Here is a 17,726-nt window from a genome sequence, read left to right on the forward strand (position 1 = left end):
AGTACTTTTTCTCGTGCATAGGTCACAGAGAAACACACAGACACACTTTCAACTTTATATATACATATATTTATATATATATATATATATATATATATATATATATATATATATATATATATATATATGTACTAGTGCATGGCCATACGTGCATGGCCGTACGTGCGTGCATCGCCGTACGTGCAAAAACAAAATAATAATAAAAAATATTTTTAAAAAGAAGAATTGTTACGTCAATCGTGACGTCATAGCACGTGTCCTGTCATTGGTTTGGTAAATAAATGGCCATAACTTGGGAACCACTTGTCCGATTAATATCAAACCTTGAAAAGGCACCTACTCAAGTCCCCAGCAATATACCTGGCAAGTTTCAATTAGATCGGACCAGTGGTTGTCGAGAAACAGCGGTCACAGACAGACAGACGCACAGAGATTGCTGGAATTATATATTAATATACTAGTGCATGCCCGTACGTGCGTGCCCATATGTGCGGGCCTGTACGTGCGTGCCTGTAGGTGTGTGCCCGTACGTGCAAAAAAAAAAATTTTTAATTGTGACGTCAATAGTGACGTCATAGCACCGTGTCCTGTCATTGGTTGGCAAATAAATGGCCAAAACTTGGGAACCGCTTGTCCGATTAATATCCAACCTTGAAAAGGCACATCCTCGCGTCCCCAGCAATATTCCTGGCAAGTTTCAATCAGATCGGACCAGTGGTTGTTGAGAAACGGTGGTCACAGACACACACACACACACACACACACACACACACACACACACACACACACACACACACACACACACACAGACACAGACGCAGACGCAGACGCAGACGCAGACACAGATACACAGAGATTGCTGGAAATATATATATATATATATATATATATATATATATATATATATATACATATATACATATATATATATATACATATATATACATATATTCGGCTCCTCTGTGCACTCAAATCCCTCATCCTTGCTGTTTAACGGCTCAGATTACATTCTATACTCTGTCTCATTAACCTTGTGCTGTGTCTGTCCAGTGTTCTGATGTGAATTAATAAAATGAGATAGAGCTGTGTCTGTCCTGCGTTCCTGTGTGAATGAATAAGATTAGATGGAGCTGTGTCTGTCCTGCATTCCTATGTGAATGAATAAGATTATCTGGAGCTGTGTCTGGGCCATGTTCCCATGTAAATGAAAATGATTAGATAGTGCTGTGTCTGTCCCGTTTTCCCATGTAAATGAATAGAGCCGTGTCTGTCCCATGTTCCCGTCTGAATGAATAAGATTAGATGGAGCCCTGTCTCTCCCGTGTTCACTTGTGAATCAATAATATTTGATACATACGATTCACAGTTATCATGAACAGGGGATTTACTTTATAGGGGATCTTTTACCTGTTATTCAAACAGGTGATCTATTACCTCAGTTTTGGTGTGTGTGTGTGTGTGTGTGTGTGTGTGTGTGTGTGTGTGTGTGTGTGTGTGTGTGTGTGTGTGTGCGTGCGTGCGTGCGTGCGTGTGCGTGTGCGTGTGTGTGTCTCTCCCTCTCCCTGTCTTCCACCCTCCCACTCTCTCTTTTGTAATAAACCTTTTGTTCATAAAAACCTGTATGGGCTCATTCGGGGTACGGGACTTCGCCATTAAGAGGGAGTGAATTGGCTTTTAAAATCCGGGCCAATTATCGGAAACATGCATTTAATGCACTACTAAAATATGAAAATATGTTTAAATATAACATGAAAACATGTTAAAATATGAAAACATGTTTAAATATAAAATGAAAACATGTTAAAATATGAAAACATGTTTAACCAGAGGGGGAGCACTTGGGAGAGTGCAAAATCTCCGCCGCCAATACTGCTAGGTCACTCAAATGAACCTTATATCTTATTCATTAAATATGACGTCAACAGTGCTGACAGTTATAGTTCTTTTCTCCAACATTTTTTTTTGGTTGGGGGGGGGGGGTTGGAAATCACTAAAAACATGTAGAAATGCAAAAAAAAAATTCAAATATTTTTTCAAAATGGCCGCCATAGCGGCCATATTGCATTTTGGACCAAGTCCAAAATCTAATGGTATGATCCTTGGACCATACCTAATCCCCCACCAAGTTTCGTTGAAATCCGTCGAGGAGTTTTTCCGTGTGTGTGTACCTTGTACACATGTGTAATGTGTAAAACATTCTGAGGGTACTGAGAGTGCTGTGAAGTGTGGTGGTACCATCTCTGACTTATTTCCAGTTGTTACTGGAGTTTGTCAGGGATGTGTACTGGCCCCCACACTTTTCAGCACTTGAATGGACTGGATTTTAGGGAGGATGTCGGAGAGATCAAGTTGCGGTGCATCGTTTGGGAATGTCAAGATCTCGGACCTTGATTTTGCAGATGATGCAGTCATCTTTGCGGAGACTTTAGACATCCTTTTGGGGGCCCTCGGGGTGCTGAATGAGGAGTCGGAGCCGCTGGGATTACGGGTTTCTTGGGTCAAAACTAAGATCCAGGCTTTCGGTGACATCTTGGATGCTGCTGTCCTGTCTGTGTCTGTTTGTGGTGAGGATGTTGAGGTCGTGGAGAGATTCACTTACCTTGGCAGTGATATTCATGTCTCTGCTGGCTGCGAGTCAGAGGTCAATAGACGTCTGGGTCGGGCCTGGGGAGTCATGGATTCACTGGATCATGGGTTGTGGCGCTGCCGGTACCTGTGCGGGAGGACGAAAGTCCGAGTCTTCAGGTCCTTGGTACTTCCAGTCTTGCTCTATGGATGCGAGACTTGGACTCTGACCAAGGATCTGAGACGGAGACTTAATTCCTTTGGTACCAGGTCTCTTCGGAGAATCCTTGGCTATCGCTGGTCGGATTTTGTGTCCAACGAGCGGATGCTGAGAGAGACTCGGATGAGATTTGTTACCTGCATAGTCCATGAGCGTCAGTTGCGGCTGTATGGACATGTGGCTCGTTTTCCTGACGCTGATCCTGCTCACCAGATTCTCTCAGCGAGGGAGTCTCATGAGTGGAGGAGGCCAGTGGGCCGACCACATGCCTCGTGGTTGCAGCAGGTTGACCATCATCTCAAGGAGATGGGGATGGGCCTGGTATCTGCCTGGGGGATGGCCAGACGGAGTCCCCTGGAGTACCGGCGGAAAGTGGACGCAGCGACGCGCTGTTCTGGCACATGCTCCCATACCTGACCTGAGTTTTTCCGTAATACTGTTCACAAACAAACAAACAGAAAGGGGTGAAAACAGTAACCTCCGTCCATCTTCGATGGCGGAGGTTAAATATAACATGAAAACACGTTAAATATGAAAACATGTTTAAATATAACATGAAAACATGTCAAAATATGAAAACATGTTTAAATATAACATGAAAACATGTTAAAATATGAAAACATGTTAAAATGTAACATGAAAACATGTTAAAATATGAAAACATGTTAAAATATAACATGTTTAAATATGACATGAAAACATGTTAAAATATAACATGTTTAAATATAACATGAAAACATGTTAAAATATGAAAACATGTTTAAATATAACATGGAAACATGTTTAAATATGAAAAAATGTTTAAATGTAACATGGAAACATGTTAAAATATGAAAACATGTTTAAATATAACATGGAAACATGTTAAAATATGAAAACATTTTTAAATGTAACATGAAAACATGTTAAAATATGAAAACATGTTTAAATGTAACATGAAAACATGTTAAAATATGAAAACATGTTTAAATATAACATGAAAACATGTTAAAATATGAAAACATGTTTAAATATAACATGAAAACATGTTAAAATATGAAAACATGTTTAAATATAACATGAAAACATGTTAAAATATGAAAACATGTTTAAATATAACATGAAAACATGTTAAAATATGAAAACATGTTTAAATATAACATGGAAACATGTTAAATATAACATGGAAACATGTTAAAATATGAAAACATGTTAAAATATAACATGAAAACATGTTAAAATATGAAAACATGTTTAAATTTAACATGAAAACATGTTAAAATATGAAAACATGTCAAAATATGAAAAAGACCGTTTTTAACACTTTCGACACCTTTGGATCCCTTTGTCCTGAATATCTTTTATATCGTTATGGTTTTGGAAAACTTACCCCAGGAGGAGAGCATACATGGACACATCCAGTAATTTCATTCGTCTTTGTATTGATAGTCCTTGTTCCCTTGTCAAAGGGCTGTTTGGGGGGGGCATGCGTTGGCTGCACTGTATTTTTTTCCATGTAATGTCTCCCCCCTCCTCCTCTCCTACTTTCAATCTTTCATCCTTCACACCATCGTTCTGTTCAATCCCTCTGTTACTTTCAATCATCCCACCATTACCTCCATCAACAATCTCCCCTCCATCAAACATCCTTTCAAAAATCCCTCCTTACCCCATCGATCTTACATTCAATCCCGCGGCCGTTTGGTCATCCCTTGGTCATGCGGGGTTTCTTTCTACGTTCCCTCCATCCGTGCATTGCTTGACAACCCATCAGGTGCTCTCACATGCATGTTCGTGGCGCTTGGTGATAGTCATGGCCTGCAAGGTGCAGCGCTTCTCGAGAGTGTGGTGGGTGCAGCGCAAGTGGGTGTTTTGCGTGCGAGAGAAGGGGGCTGGGGGCTCTCGTTGCGGCTTTGAGTGTGTAAAGGGCTGGGAGGAGGCTTCGTTGAAACGTCATTCCGAATGGCATGGCAATTTCCACAAGTGACATCGTGCACCCGCACCCATCGGCTGTGGACCAATGAGAAGAGGGGGAGGCTTGTGGGAGGAGGAGAAAAAAAGCTAATGTGAAGAAGAAGCAGAAAGGTGCAGAGAGGGGCTCGTGACAAGCTCGTGCAATCAGGGACGAAGAGCGCTCCTGAGTCGATGGCTCAGAAAGCCGAAAGGGAAGAAGCAAAAGGCAGAAAGCAGATGCAGAAGGCTGAGGGAAGCAGAAAGGAGAAACGAACAGGTCAAGCTCGCATGAGCAGAAGATTAAAAGACTGAGAATTCTCACAAGGGAAGGAACAAAAAAGTGTGAGGGTAAAGAAATGAAGGTTTCACGAGCAGTTGGTGTCTAACTTCTGTGGAAAAATAACACTTCTTCCATGAACCTCATCCTGCCCTCTCGATATTGTCAGCCATGAACGATGAGGAGGGTGAACGATGGAACCTCATCGACGGGGGCTTGAGGAGGAAGAACCTGAGGCAGAGGAGGGTGAGTCGCACATCTAGCTCGGTATCTGGGACACCAGAGAGGACTCGCCTACTGGGTCCAGGCACCTCAGGGATGCAGCTACGGGTCCCCCATCACTTCACATCACCACTGCACATCTTCCCCATCAATCTTCCTCCACATTCTCCTGTATATTTGTGTGAGGTGAGGGAGGGAAGGAAAGCCTGTTTTCCTTTTCTCCATTCATTACTTTTATTTTATTTTCAAGTCCTTGTTTTATTCTTTGCCCCTGAGTGAATGATGGCCAACTCTTTTGTTTAAGTAAGATTGAAGAAGAATACATGTTTGGGTTAAATCTACTCTTATGTGCCTTTAGCTTTATTGATGATAAATACTTGGTATTAAATGATTGCCTGCTTGTGTGTTTGTAATAATTGTTTGCTGGTATTTACAGTCTGTCTCGGTTGTCTTTTCCTTTAATGATCCGATGCAGTAAACAAGTAAGGTTAGACGGGACGTTCTACCTCAATAATTTGCTTTGTTAGCCAGTGCACACTCACTATAACGCTCGGCAGTAATCCCAGTGTGCACTGAGGGCACTGACCCCAATTATGCGGTCGTCCACAGGTAAGGTATCACGTGAAGTAGTGTAACACTTTCCGGATTATCCGCGCCAATTGGAGTTCGTGGTTGCTCAGCAACCTGCTGGTCAGCGGAGTTATCTGTGCTTGGTGTATCGGCTTCGATGTCCATTGGCACGCCAAATTTCCATGCTTACCAATTGTCTTGGGTCACTCACCTGCATTTTATTTATTTATTGATTTAATTTGTTGATATTTTCATTTACAGGCACATTCTGAGGGTTCCGTGATTTTTTTTTTGTCTCGGTATATCGGCTTCGATGTTCATCTGCATGCATAATTTCAGCTTTCTATGTCACCAAGAAGGTCCCGAAAATTAATATCAGCCAGTCAGTGAATGGTTAGATTGACCTTTATATATTAGACTAGCAGGGTGTGCTTTCACATTGTGTAAAAGCACATGAACTGTGTTTCCCCATTCTCGGGTCACTCACCTGCATTTGATTTTTCATTTAATTATTTTCAGGGTTTTTTCCTTCATTTAAATTTTCATTTATGGATGCTTTCCGATGGTTCTGTGATTGATTGATTTATTTATTTATTTCCTGGTGTATCGGCTTCGATGTCTGTTGGCACACAAAAGTACCATGCCTTTCCCCATTGTCTCGAGGTCACTCACCTGCATTTTTTTTTCATTTATTTGTTTTTTCGAAAAAAAATTAATTAATTTATATTTTAATGTATGGATGTTGTCCAGCAATTCTATGATTTTTTTTGGTGTACTGGCTTCGATGTCCATCTGCATGCTAAACCTCAGCTTTCTACATCACCTAGAAGGCACCAGTCTTTAATATCAGCCAGTCAGTCAGTGGTTAGAAAGAGCTTTAAAATATTCGATAAAAAGTTGTATATTCTGTCTGTCTGTCCATCGAAATAATTGGCCCCAGAGGTAGTGACGCCATCATATCACATACTGTTGGAATCCTCTTGGCAAATGGAAAGGCAAGAAAATTATTTTTGAACCTACAGAGCAGGGGGTTAAGGATGGCGGGGGGGGGAGAGACCCCAATTCTCTCCATGTAAATGCGTATCGTGTCACTCCACCCGATGGTAGGCAGTACTACAAATCATCTTCTCTCTATCCAAACTCTAAATTCCTTTTGCGCAAGGTGCGGGTACTTCTGGTCGTGTTAAATAATCCTTCAGGGATTCGTGAGTACCCACCCGTAGACTCATGCTACCTGTAGGCCGAAGCAAGCAGTGCAGAGAAATGACCCTCACACTAAGGAAAATTAGTGAGCCAGTCAGGTTTTAAAAGACTATTTAAAAGAACACGTTAATTCTTGGTTTCCATCTGATTTGGATGCAAATCCTACACATTGCTGTTTTTACCTGTGACATGTCACAGGTCTGCTGGAGCTCATCGTTGTTGTTGTGGTTGTGGTTGGGGAGACAATTTTTGAAATGTGCACCCAATAGTCAGACAGCTATCGCACCACACCCACGTTGGTCACTTGACTCCACCAATCATAGCACCCAGACAAAATGATATGGCTGCCATCTTGGTTTTATGGTGGGCCTGTTGGCCTCTGCTGATTGAACACTGTCTGGGTTTGTTGCGTCAGATTTCCATTGGCTTTGTTTGGGTCAAGTGTTAATCATGATGAGGGACCCCAAAAAAATTGAATCATACGTCGAATAAAAAAAAATTGTAAGGTATAATCAAGCTTGTATGCATTTCCCTAAAAAAAAACATAGCATTATGTAATTTTTAAATGGGCCCATCCTGTGACTGTGTGACGAATCAACTCAACCTGATATAACCGAGGCAGAGGCTGACATGGCTGAAAGGTGTTGAGTTAATCGTTTCGTAGCACATTAAAGGTAAAAAGGGTCTAATGGGTCTTTTGGGTCCTTGGGGTCTTTTGGGTCCTCTGGGTCTTAGCACATGCGTCAGAGTACATGTACCTGCGTGTTTTCAGCACATGTGAAGGATTATATCCTGCATTACTGGCTTTCTGAGAGTTTGCTTCTGGGTCCATCTTGTCCACCCCCTGCGTCCGCTCATACCCCTCAATCTTCTCCACATCGTTGGTTTGTCCGTCTCCGTCTATTTTTTTCCCTCCACCCAGCTGTTGCTGTTTCCCGCTCTCTTTTTGCTGTTCCCTTTGTTTTGTTACATCCTGTTCCGTTCAGTGTTTCTCGCTCTTTCACGAGCCTTGACTTGGTATATAACAAAAGCGAGTGGAAAAATGAAAGAGATTTCAGACCCTCAGGTATCAGTTTGCATTTCCACCTTCCTTCCCATATTTCTCCCCATCACCCCCATCCCAGAGCCGATCGTAAACACCCAAAGTGCACACAGGCGGGGAGTAAGACCAGCAGGCCGCACGAACCATTCAAAAGGCCTAATCAGCTGATTTCACCACCCACCAGCAGGGATTATCTTGTCAAACTCAGCCGAGCCATTATTCCGACTTCTCAAACACCAAGTAACCGAAATGAACATTCTCAAAATGACAATCCACTCGACCAATTGTGAGGACCCATCTCTATTTGGCCCAATGCGTGGCCCCTGCCGCACACGGGACCGGCGGTCCGGCTCACTGGACGGTGTACAATCAGATACTCGAACCGCCCGCACGTCCCACCTTGTCACCATGACTGATCGGTCCACGGCCAAGTGAAATCGCTAATTGCAAGTGACAAACAAACTGCATGTTAACCGAGCCGAAAGACCATGACAAATACCCTGACGTGTTGGTTAAATGACAGTAATTTTACACCGCATGGAATTTCTAAATTGCCCTTTTACACACACTAGGCCCCTTGTCTTTATCTCGGTCTCTGAACCAGTGGAACCATTCCCGTGTTATTTCCCTTCACATTTCTTTCGTAAATCGTCTTTAATTACGGAGTTTTTGACCTTTTCGATGGTAATTGCCGAACGGCGCATCTTGACTTGTGAGCGTTTATTGAAATTTATTATTTGTCCACAAAAAATGGGGAATTGCACCATCGAACAAAGCTCACAATGTCACCATTTACGCTATCTGGGCGCCGTTGACGTTCAGGAATGTATTTTCAATCGTCCTGTAGCGGATTTTTATTTGTGACGTCATAATACCTTCACTATCAGTGTACGGTACTCGAACGAGCTTCGTCAGGACCTACTCGGTGCTGACTGCAATCCCTTTATCTGTGAATCTCCTTTCGCCGGCGTTTACTTATCGCATTACAGTTAAGGTTCCAAGCCAGTATCGCAGGATCCTGATGTTATACACGAATTTTGAAATTACATAATCCACCCCAGAATGCTTGGCGTGCATGCTCAGTAACCCCTAGCAACAACAGTCATCAGGACAGGCAATATAGATCCTGCGTTGCAGATGAGGAAAGTTACAGAACCTAAAATGGATTCTAAAAGAAGCTGAACATACTTGGAAACGTACCTGTGAGAAAGGGATCTACCATCTGCTGCACAACGAAAGACTCGGAGAACTTTCTAACCAACTCGCCTGAAAAGTTTACACTGCAATCCCGTCCTGCAAGAACCTCCGACGATGTGGGCCCGTTCAAGGCCTGTGGACGGGCTGTAGGCGGTGTGTTCTACCCGACATCCCGATCATCCCTGTCAGTGAATGGACTTTTCAACTTTGTGGGATTATGTCGTATGAAAATGGCAGGCTTGGTAATTTATTTAATAGACGTCTGCAATTGGGAAGATGATGCTGTCATTACCAACATTCAGGCAGACTTCTCAGAGGGAAACAACTTATCTGGTTTGGGTGCATCTTAACACCGGCAGCTCGTTATCTGTGGCTTGTCAGTGCACATGGTAAGACAGTTTAAAATTATGATATTTACTAATATTCATGTATGGGAGGAGGAGAGTGGGGGTGGGAGTGGGAGCTGTATGGGCAGTGAGTATGATTTTAAAAGAATTGTTTCGTTCTGCAGCCACAAGAGAAAGTATACTAGATTTTTGCATCTGTTGGTAAAAGGAGAAGCATCCGTGTGTGTGTGTGTGTGTGTGTGTGTGTGTGTGTGTGTGTGTGTGTGTGTGTGTGTGTGTGTGTGTGTGTGTGTGTGTGTGTGTGTGTGTGTGTGTGTGTGTGTGTGTGTGTGTGTGTGTGTGATAGTAAAGGAAAGACCTACACTTTTAATGGTTATAATGGTCTCTGTCTTCCTTTGTTAATTGTCTTTTTCTCGTTATTACGATAGCAATATACTACTTCCTGCAGTGCAATATTGTCCAAATAATGCTTCAGAGGGTATAGCAACACATTCTGTTCCAACACTGCTTTTATACAGACAGAGGGTTTGTAACTCATCAACAAAAGTTGGGACACCTGTAGGAATTGTTTGCATCAACTTTCAAGGTTTAATTTACTTCCATTGCTGCAGAACAGCTGCAGTTGCTAACGCATTACTTGTTCCCTGAAAAGGGCCTTTTTTAACAACTCTGAAATTTACATTATTTTTCAGTTTTTGGTAACCTAAACTTTTTTTTTTAACCTCTGGCAGTTTATCGCTTAGCTTTGTACCATTTTAGGTTATTCACTGGACTCGAACTGCCTAAATTTCAGTAAAAACTGGAAAAATGGGGGTGTTCTTAAACTTTGGACCGGCAGTGTACATTGTTCAAATGTTTGTGTTGATTAATCCTCGCTTTACAGCATGTTTTTTTTATGTTTAAACATTAATTTTGTTGAAAGTACCAATAAATCTATAGGCTTAATTTAATTGACCGTTTACATATTTATTCCCGTGGGTGGGTGGGTAGGGGCCCCAGTACATTGCTTAGCTCAGGGCCTACAATGTTGTTAAGACTGCCCCGAGTACATATGGTCCATCGAAGCGGTTTGCACCAATTAAAAACCCATATCTTTGTGTACGACTCTTACACCATTCATTGAATGGATCATTTTCCCCACATCGATACTGAGTTTTTATAACTTTGACCGAGTTTCTACCGAGTTGAACCAGGGAGTGCTGGTGAGTCCACATCCCACATATGTAAATCTGTGTATTAAATATTTACTGCAGATCTGTATAGAAATATGACATAGCCAATCATTTTAAAATGCACGAAGTTTGTGTGTTTTTTTGGTGTTTCGCCATATATTTATTAAATATTTGTTTAGAACTGTGGATTGTATTTTCAATAGGCGTCGTGAGTGTGTACGTGACGTGTCAGGTATATGACCTTCATCATATTTGTTTTGGGGGAGGGGGAGTGAGGGGGGTGGGGAGGAAAAAACTGGCATGTCAGGTGGATGATTAGTCAGGTACTAAAAGCCGGCGGCCATTTTGAAAAAAAAAACAAAAAATCAAATAACAAATAAAAAGGGCCTCCTTCCTATTTTTAAAAAAATCTGGACAATCAACTGGTATTTATTTATTTATTTGGCCTTACATCCACAGCCACCTCTCGCTTGTACGAACAGGAAATGGTCCAAACTTGACACATCTCATCCATGGATATTTCTCGGGTTCCTATATTTCTGTTCATCTAATTTGTATTCAGGAACAGAATACTTATGGTGAACCTTTCTGAAATTGCCACTCAATATTCTAAATGCTGAAAATTATGTTTAAAATATGATTTCAATTACAGTTTTAGCGCAAGTAACGGCAAGTTAAAAGCACCCAGCGAGCAGAACAGTCACTGAAAACGCACACACGATTATCATTAGATTTCCAAACCAGAATGGCTTCGAAGCCAGTTTTGTTGGAAACAGATTTTTCTTGCTTGGATCATTTATTCATCACCAGCAGAGGCTACCTGGGTGGGGAGTGGGGGGGGGGGAGTGGGGGTTGGTAAGGGATACTTGGTGCTGCCCAGTTGGGTGAGCTTTTCCCGGCAGGAGTTTCAGGAAGTGTTGGACATTGAAATGCTGCAGTTATTGGCCTCATGATGGTTACCTTTTCCCTGCTGGCCGGCAGCAGCACTGCTAGACCCACATCTCAATATGAACTTTATAGCGAGCAGTCTTTGGTGGCCTCAAAACAGACATCAAGGCGAGCAAGTGGTAGCAACGTTGCTCAGATTCTGAGGTACCTACGCACACAATTTGGGGCCTCTCGGTGCTACGGTTTGGCCGTGAAAGAATAATGTACAAATGCACAAACAAAGACGCAAACGAACACAAAAATGCACAAACAAACAAACACTAAAAAATATTTACTAGAAGGGACCCACAGCAGTTCGACATAATGTAAAATGTGACATCAAGTCCGAAACATTCCTTCCACCTCCAAAACACACACACCTCTAAATTCTCAACCCCACTCCCAACCCCAAGTCCTCAGCCCCTCCCCCTCAATCCCAGGTCTTCAAACCCCTCCTCACCTTGTCTTCAAATTCCCTTACCACAAGTCCTCAACCCCACTTTCCACCAAAAATCCCCAACCCCCCTCCAAACCACAAGTCTTTAACCCCCCCCCCCGCCATCCCTCCTTCCCAATGCTTCAACCTCACTCTCCCAATTCTCTGCTCTCACCAACCCCAACTCTCTCCTCCCCTCCCACTTTCTTCCTATTCTTAACAATATTACATAAGGAGACATGAGGAACTTTGGCTCAGGAGGAAGCCATTCAGCCCATCACAAAATCATGCTTGCATCGTTCCTGTTCCCATTCGTGAACAACAATGTCAAAAGAAAGTAAAACCCCGTTTAAACTCACAATCTCATGAGTTGAGGGAATCGCACGATTCTTCAGTAAAAATAGTGGTTAAGTCGGCTAGACGATAAAAAACAACAACATATAAGGTCACTGGTAAATTTTAAAAGAGATAGGACCACTGGACCTGTAACTTATCTGAGCCTGAATGTTATAATCCAAATTTGGTAGCATTCTGACTGATGGTGCTCGAGAGGAGTGTTTTTAAAGGAATAAATGAGATATTCCGAAAAGTTGACGAGGTCCACCATTTTGACAACCTTCCTCCGCAAAGATAACTGCATCGTCTGAGAAATCAAGGTCAGAGATCTTGAGATTCCCAAAGGATGCACCACAGCTTGATCTCTCCGACATCCTTCCCATAATTCAGTCCATACAAGTGCTGAAAAGTGTGGGGGCCAATACACACCCCTAGAACTCCAGTAACAACTGGAAATAAATCGGAGATGGTACCACCACATCTCACAGCACTCTCAGTACCAGAGAATAGTTCAGACATCAGCTTGATTAGTTGTGGTGGCACACCAGGAAGACCAAGAATCCTCCAGAGGGCATCCCAATTCACTAAATCTAATGCTTTACAGAGATCAACATAGGCTGCAAGCAGCCCCTGCCGAAACACTCGTCTGCATTCGGTGAGGACCCGAAGGGCAAGGATACAGTCAATCGTTGACCTCTTTGGTATAAAGCCTGACTGCTCTGGAAGCTGATGCTCAAGCAGATGGTGGTGAACCCTAACAAGAAATATCCAAGCAAAGACCTTGCCCGGCACTGAGAGCAGCGTCACACCTCGGTAGTTGTTGCACTCTTGGCGATTTATGAATGAAAATCTCTACCTCGAGTCATCTACCTCTGGCACCATACCGAAGGTGGATGAAGTTATGCTTTCACCCCCATATGCTTGTCTGTTTATTTGTTTGTGTTTGAGCAGGATATCTCAAAAAGTTGTGCACGGATTCCCTTTCCAGAGAGGGACAACAAGGCCCCTCTTCCAGTCAGTTGGGACAATGCCTGTGTTCCAGGCAGAGCACAGAACTGCATCCAATGACACTTTCACCAGCCTTAAGAACTTCAGCATGGATGCAACAGATCCCAGGAGCTTTACCCCATTTCCACAAACGAAAGTGGATCACAGTTGATTAGAGGGTCAGCGATATGGATTGTAACACCCTGACATCCAACTCAACAGCTGGTGGATCAACCTGGTACAGCCACTCAAAGTAACTGGCCCAGCGGGTCTTCACTTTGAACTCCTCTGTCAAGAGCCCACCACCCTCTGCTCTCACTGCAGTACACCGAGACATGGGCTTGGGGGAAAGCAACATGGGAATTCTCCTGTAAGCAGGACGAGAATCACTTGACCACAGGTGATGCTCCATCCCTTCACATACGCCTCCTCGTCCACCCTCTGTGCACATACAGTTTTACGCCTCGACTCCCTGAACCTCTCAGCTCTGCCATTAAGCCTGGCTCTGTGACTCTGGTCAAAGATATCCAGTGTCCCTTGAGAGATAAAAATTCTTCTTCACCTTACGGTGAGTTCCAAGACATCCACCGGAAACATCAAGGACGGTGGTCTTGAAGACACTCCACAACTCTTCAGGATTCCCCAAACCACCCTGACCCCCCCAAATCGCCAATCAGCCTGTTCACAAACTCCTCAGCTGCCCTCTTCTCCTAGAGGTTGCCAACATACAGCCTTGGCAGGGATGGTACCATTCTCCCAGATTTATGCGCAACTTCAGAGTTGCTGCCACAAGCCTGTGGTCAGTATTGAGGAACTTAGCACTCCGGTAGATACTGCAGTTCTGGATCATCCTCCAGTGACCATCAATGAGCACATGGTCAATCTCCTTTGCCACACTGCCAGTGTTGGAATACGACATCCAGCGATGAGACTGTGGGCGCTGAAACCATGAACCAGCCACCCTAAGTCCATGACTTCTTGAAAGTTAAGGAACTTAGTGCTGTTCTGGTTCACAGTTCCAGACACGTGGGGACCAACACATGTCCCATAGCCCTCCACAACAGTTCCAGTCCATGCATAGAAATCTCCCAAGACGAGAAGAGTATCTCGCTTGGGGCACTGATCAACCACAGACTCGAGTGTGGCATTAAATGCCTCCCTCATGTTGAGATCACTTGCCTCAGTCGGAGCATATGCAGAGACCAGGGAAAGGACACCCAAGGAGTGAAGAATCCTTAGTCTCACAATACACTCATTGACGGGTGTTACCTCAATTATCATTGTAGTCAGCATATTTGGCACAGCTACAGTAACTCCTTGGGAATGGTAACCATCAGAGTGACCAGACCAATAGTAGATGTAACCATCACCATGATCTCGCCACTATCTGGTCTCTAAAACTCAGAGAGTGCTGCAATATCTATGTTCAAATGCTTGAGTTCAGATGATAACAGAGACAGGTGGTCATCCTCTCTTAGGGAGAGGACATTGTAGGCACCCACCCAAAGGGACCGCCTCAGGTTAATCCAAGGAAACTGCCGTCTGATGGATGACACCTCAGCACCAACCCTGACACACACTACCGCTATCTGAATCGGGAAGGTTACCCCGTGGTTTTTCTCCGATCATCAAAGATTGGGGGTCCCAAAGGCTTTGCCCCAATCCCGTCAGCCATTGTGCTGGCCTGCGGAGGGAAGCTGCACAGGAGGTACACCCACCGAGTGGGTTTTCAATTTTCTTTGCATTACTCTTGTGTTTTGTGGAAATAAGGTTTTTCCCATGGCCGGAGTGCAAATCCTGCCACTATCCTCGGAAAGAAAAGCAACTTAACTGCAGGAGGACGTCCACAGACACAGTTGGACACTAGATATGGATAGCCGATGGCTCACAAGGAGCTGCTCCGCCCTTTGACAGGTTTTGTTTTTTTATCCCGCTGGGTGACCATGTCAACACCCTCCTCACCAGGAAACCTAGTGGGGGAGACGGTTTCATAATACAACAATACAACAGGCTAGTACAGGTTTACACGATACCTGTACGTTATGTGCTACAGAATAAATGGATTTGTGCCTTGCAATCAATCGCATTCTTTAGCGTCTGTTGAGCGACATAACAGAAATATTCTTTTGTTGAGAAATGTTAAGTATGTATGAATGTTGTTTTACTTGGAACCTCATTGTCGTTACTGATTTGTCAACATATCGAAAAGCGTTTTACCATGTTTGGTTAACCCTTTGTGTGCTGCATTGTTAACCATCCGCCATCGAAGATGGACGGGGGGTTACTGTTTTCACCCCTGTCTGTTTGTTTGTTTGTTATCTTGCCAAATCGAAGTTTTTGCAAGATATCTTAGTCAGCTTGTTTTTTTGTTTGTTTGTTTGTTTGTGAACAGTATTACGGAAAAACTCCTGGACGGATTTCGACGAAACTTGGTGAGGGGATTAGGTCTGGTCCAAGGATCATGCCATTAGATTTTGGACTTGGTCCAAAGTCCAACATGGCCGCTATGGTGGGCATTTTGAAAAAAATATTTGAATTTTTGTTTTTGCATTTCTACATGTTTTAAGTGATTTCCAACCAAAAAAAAAAATTTTTTTTTGCATCTTTTTTCAAAAAAATTTCGATTTTATTTGAAAAATATTTGAATTTTTTTGCATTTCTACATGTTTTAAGTGATTTCCAACCCCCCCCCCCCCAAAAAAGTTTGTTAGAGAAAAAAAACCCAGAAATTTTGCAACTTTTTTTTTTTAATTCGATTTTTTTGGGGGGCCTTTCTACATGCACGTCGATCTAGTTTAGTTTATTGAATCGTGGTTCAGTAGAGTCTGATCCGTTTTGACCTCCAATGAATAGCATATGAGGTTCACTGAAGTGACCCAGCAGTATTGGCGGTGGAGGTTTTGCACTCTACCGAGTGCTCCCTCTCTAGTTTACAGCTGCATTGTTCCCTGTGGCTTTTTCTATTTTTTTCATAGAGCTGTGAATTTCAAGTGGTATTTGCAAAAAAATAAAATAAAACACAACTTAGGTGTCGAGTTAGACGGATAACCAAAATTAAAACAAAAAAATTTGTTTAACCTTTTTTTTTTTGTCTCAGTGTAAATCATCGACAGCAGCACGCAAAGGGTTAAAAAAAAAAACAATATACCTGTTTTCGATTCCTACCAACCCGTTTTTTTGGTGACTTCAACTTGCCGTGTATGTATGTACAATGTACATACATGAAACAAAAAAACATGCATATGGCTTACGTGCATAACAACAGGCTACATCATGGTTATTACCTGGGATCATTCCAATTGCACTGGACCACGGACTAACACCTTGGCCTAAGGCCAGAGGTCTTCCATTCTGTGCTGCTTCATGCAATGGCGGGCATGATTTTATTGGGTTGGAGTCAGGCCAGCTGTCCAGCCAATCGGTATAAAGCAGAGGGGTGAAGTCAAGGCAGCTGAACACTGACCCATGTACGTATAGTATGTGATATTTTCTAAGTTTAAAAAAGGGCAAAACTGTGTGAAAAATTGACAAAACGTTCTGAAACTCGAACTTGTTCTGTAACTCATCATAATAAAGCCATGCACCAAGTTTCATTTGAATATGTTAAAGGGTATGAGAAAAAAAAAAGTCTGAAAAAAACCCACTGGTGGGATGGACGGATAGACGGAGAGCATACCAAGAGAGTCCCCTCTAGTGATACCGGTCGGGGACTAATAATTATTATTACGCTTCCAAAGCAATTTGCAAAAGGTGCAACGTTTACTTTTAAAGAACTTTGTGAAACACAAATCTGATACACAGATAATCCTCATGTTTGACAGGATCTCTGGGTAAGAAGACTCCTCGATAGGTCAGAGGTTCATGCAAATGTTTTAGTTTTATATATTTTTGCTCATGTTTCACCGGCCTCGTTTAGCTACTTTTGTTTTTTTAAGACAAAAGGTGCGTAGACTGTGAATAAAATAGACATTGCTGCCACGACACTGGAATCGAAAATGCTTTCCCATAATCTTTCTAACCCCCATTAACCCTTCCTATTATCCAACCCTTTTACTTGCAGGTTGTCGCGTTTCATCTCTTCATCTCCATCTGTACATGTATATATCTCTATCTCTATCTCTATCTCTCCTTTCCACTTTTCCGGTTCATTCATTCCCTTGTTCTTTGTGTCCAAGAGTTGCCCGACTATCAGTCGATACCCTCAGCCATCACCTTGCTCTTCCATGAGCCTCGATCTTGGAGAGAAAAAAAAGAAAGCATTCAGCATCCAAAAAAAATAATGGAATCCATCAC

At 42.8% G+C, this 17,726-nt stretch overlaps 1 long non-coding RNA gene across 1 annotated transcript in view; it reads right to left on the minus strand.

Annotated features, from left to right (window-relative positions):
* The window catches only part of LOC147025544 (uncharacterized), a 186,572-nt gene that overhangs the window by 149,710 nt on the left and 19,136 nt on the right, over positions 1-17,726 (minus strand). The gene's annotated exons all lie outside the window — the stretch shown is intronic.

This window comes from Eptatretus burgeri, chromosome 6 (genome assembly GCF_056783735.1).
Source record: "Eptatretus burgeri isolate ZD-2024b chromosome 6, Ebu_testis_v1, whole genome shotgun sequence".
NCBI classification, from domain to species: Eukaryota; Metazoa; Chordata; class Myxini; order Myxiniformes; family Myxinidae; genus Eptatretus; species Eptatretus burgeri.